Source organism: Mastomys coucha, unplaced genomic scaffold (assembly GCF_008632895.1).
Source record: "Mastomys coucha isolate ucsf_1 unplaced genomic scaffold, UCSF_Mcou_1 pScaffold22, whole genome shotgun sequence".
In the NCBI taxonomy this organism is placed as follows: Eukaryota; Metazoa; Chordata; class Mammalia; order Rodentia; family Muridae; genus Mastomys; species Mastomys coucha.
The window spans coordinates 255,320,185-255,323,752 of NW_022196905.1; the positions used below are offsets into that span (position 1 = coordinate 255,320,185).

General features: G+C 48.3%; 1 protein-coding gene across 1 annotated transcript in view; it reads right to left on the reverse strand.

Moving 5' to 3' along the window:
* The window catches only part of CUNH16orf46 (chromosome unknown C16orf46 homolog), an 8,144-nt gene extending 6,568 nt beyond the window's left edge, over nucleotides 1-1,576 (reverse strand). Inside the window, exon 1 of the mRNA XM_031341525.1 lies at nucleotides 1,396-1,576. The gene's annotated coding sequence lies outside the window, so the exon portion shown is untranslated. The remainder of the gene's footprint in view (nucleotides 1-1,395) is intronic.
* Nucleotides 1,577-3,568: the final 1,992 nt, after the last annotated feature.

Sequence of the window (3,568 nt, forward strand, 5' to 3'; positions counted from 1 at the left end):
CCAGGCTGGCCTCGAACTCAGAAATTTGCCTGCCTCTGCCTCCCAAGTGCTGGGATTAAAGGCATGCATCACCACCGCCTGGCCATTTTTCCATTTTTTTATTTTTTCATTTTTCCATTTTTTAAACTCATGTTTTTAGGTATCATGTAGCACAGACTAGCCCTGAACTCATTGTGAATTCCTGATTCTCCTGCCTCTGCCTCCTGAGTGCTGTAATCAGAGAAAACCCAGGCCTTCAAACCCACAAGCCTAGGGTTTCAAAATTAAACTGCACATGTTTGTCGACTCCTGTAAAAGTGCGCACACTGTGTGCACATCAGGTGCCCTGTTCTCTTACTCACTCCTTTATTCCCTTGAGATAGTTTCTTACCATTTTCAGGTTAGGCTGCCTGGCTAACAAGCCCAAGCATTTCTTCTAGGATGGGCTTGAGAAGATGGCTCTGTCATACAGTGCTTGCCATACAAGCAAAGAAAACAGAGTTCAGATCTCCAGTACCCACCTAAAAATGACAACTGCTATGATGAATCTCTTTAATTCCAGCGCCGGGAAGCTTACAGGCTCTCCAGTCTAGCCAAAATCAGAGAACTCTGGGTTCAGTGAGAGAACATGTCTCAAAAAATAAGGTGGATAAGGGCTAGAGAAACGGCTCAGCAGTTAAGAGCATTTGCTACTCTTGCAAAAGACCCACGTTCGGTTCCTGGCACCCGAATGACAACTTACAACAGCCAATAATTCCACTTGCAGGGTAGGGCGTGTGCCATTTCTATTCCAACCAACCACTTCCAACTCTTGCCCTTTTTCATTTTTGCCTAGGGTCTAGATTTTTTTTTTTCCCGAGACAGGGTTTCTCTGTGTAGCCCTGGCTGTCCTGGAACTCACTCTGTAGACCAGGTTGGCCTGGAACTCAGAAATCCTCCTGTGCCTCTGCCTCCCGAGTGCTGGGATCAAAGGCGTGCGCCACCACTATCCGGCTAGATTTTTGTTTCTAACAGGGTCGCGTTTTGCCCTTTTTCGGCTCTCTGAATTCACTAAGTGCTGAGAGACCTGAAAGGATGGCCTTCAGAGGGCTCCCAAGGCTCACAGCAAACAGAATCCGGACGCCCAGACCTTCCCATCTGGTTCCTCCCTTTTACTAATAGTCCCTGCACACTCCTTCATGCCACAGCCTCTGGTTCCCTTCCTCCCTCCCGTCCGCTCCCATTAGGCTACAAGCTGAGAGTTTATCCTTCCTTCTGAAGGTCCCCGAGGGCTACACTAAGCTCCACCCATTGATAGCTCAACCACGCCCCCACAACCACGCACATCAAACGGCTCCTCCCGAGACCCTCGCGCCTCTCCAGGCCCCGCCCAGTCTAGGTTCTCCCAGAGCCATACCCTATCTTCTTGTTGCTTACCCGCCCTGAAGGTTGCTTCCTTCCGCGGCTCTGCCGCCCGTGAAGTGTCTAGGGAGTGTTCCCCTGGGTGAGGACGTGGCCACAGCCACTCAGACGCTCCTACGGGGCCGCGAGGCAAGGAAGGTCCGGAGCGGCTAGTCGCGGCCCGCAAGAGCCGGACTGTTGCCCTAGGTTACCGCCGCGTCGGAGGCGGGCCTAGGCTCAGGCATGACGGAAGTGACGTAACGCCGCAACAAACCAGCTTCAAGGGAGGAGGCTCTCTGAGGGCGGGGCTAAGGGGCATTCCCGTCGCGCTCTGTGCGGTTGCTTGCTTTGTCTCACCTCGGTCTGGTTGTCGGCTGGTTGCTCGATGCGTCTGCGGCCCCGTAGGGTGGTTTCAGGCGTCTGGCCAGCCGCGCCTGCCCACGTGCTGCCAGGCGCTTCGAGGGCTTCGCACCGTCGACGTTGGGCGGCCTTGTTGAGCTGGGAGCAGCCTTTTGCCTCAGATGCCATGCAGTGTCTGAAGATTTGGCCACTTCTTCCTTTGGGCAGAATCGTCCCTTCCTTATTGAGATCCCTTGTGCTAGTGGAATGCAGGCGCATTACTTCGCGGGAGGACTCCTGCTTTGCTTATTTTCGAGACAGGGTCTCCCTTGTGTAGCCTCGTGTGGCCTCGAACTCATGGCAAGCCTCCTTCCTCATTGTCCTAAATCAACATTGAGGGGGATAGAGGGCGTGGGCTCCCACACCTGCTGATAGGAAGGATTTCTTGTTTTGTTCTTTTTGGTGCTGCTCACTTTACTAGGGCAGGAACAGCAGTTTCTCGCAAGGGGCCTCCCACTTCTCCACCATGCTGCCCTGGTGCCTTTGAGCGCTAAAAAACACACCCCAGGCAGGGAACCTATGCTTGAAGTCGGGCACTTGGTGGTACATTTAGTATCCCAACTCATATCTAGCTCCAAGGCCCCTCTGCTTTCTGGTTTAAAAAGTATTAGGAAGACAAGTCTCCAAAAGCCTGGTGAGTCAAAGGCATTTGGAAAAATAGCTAAGAATTACTACTTTTTAAATTTATAGCATTATAGAATATATATACAGTATAGCATATATACAATTAGATTTATAGCATTAACGGCCTCTAAAGATGTGACATGCGTGACACATGAAGTTGGAACAAAGTCCTTTTCTAAACTGTGAATATTTGTTAAGAATTTTCCCCTATACGTATGGAGGAAATACTTTAACAAGCATATATGATACATATTGTAATATACATTGCTATCCCACTGTATTTCATAACATAGAAGGGTATTACACATATTTCTAAAATTTTCTATGTATTTTTAGATTGTGTATGAGTGCTTTGCCTGTGTATATGTATGTACACCATGCTTGTGCTGGGCAGTCTGTAATAAAGGCACACTCTTCCGTTGTTTTCTAGGTTCACACACCTCTTATCACCGAGGTGTGTCTCCATTCCTCGGCGTTTTGAGATAGTGTTTCAATTCACTATGCCGTCTCGTCTGACTTCTTAGGTCAAATCTTCCTTCTGTCTCTGAGTGCTGGAATTACAAGCATGTGCCACCAGACCTGGCCACTCAACCATAATCTTTATTACTGAAGGTAGGCAAGTCTTTTAAACAGCTACAGAAAAGCTCAGAAATGAGAGTGGGGTGGGGATCAAATTTTCCAGTCGGCTGAGGCAGAGTCGGCTGAGGCACTGAGTCCACTGTTCTGAAGCTCTGGTCTTTTTCATACTATGTGAATACTGTGTGGAGAGCCCTCTAGTGGTTCTACTAAGACCACCCAACAGTCAACCTCCAAGGTGGTTTTGTTTTGTTTTGTTTTGTGGAGTTTTGTTGTTTTGTTTAAGTTTTAACGCCTTCTGAACAATCTTTTACATTTTCATTTTCTTTTAACGGAATGTACGTCAGTGCACCACTTCCATGTCTGGTGCCCATGGAGGTTAAAAGAGAGGGATTGGATACTTTGGAACTGGTGTTACAGGCATTCATAAGCATCCATGTAGATTCTGGGAATTGAACCCAGGTCTTTTAGAAGAGCAGCCAGAGCTTTTAACCACTAAACCATCTCTCTAACACGCCCCCCCACACACTATATTTCTGAGGTTTTAAAGATTTATTTTTATTTATTTTATGTGTACACTGTAGCTGTATATAGATGGCCGTGAGCTATC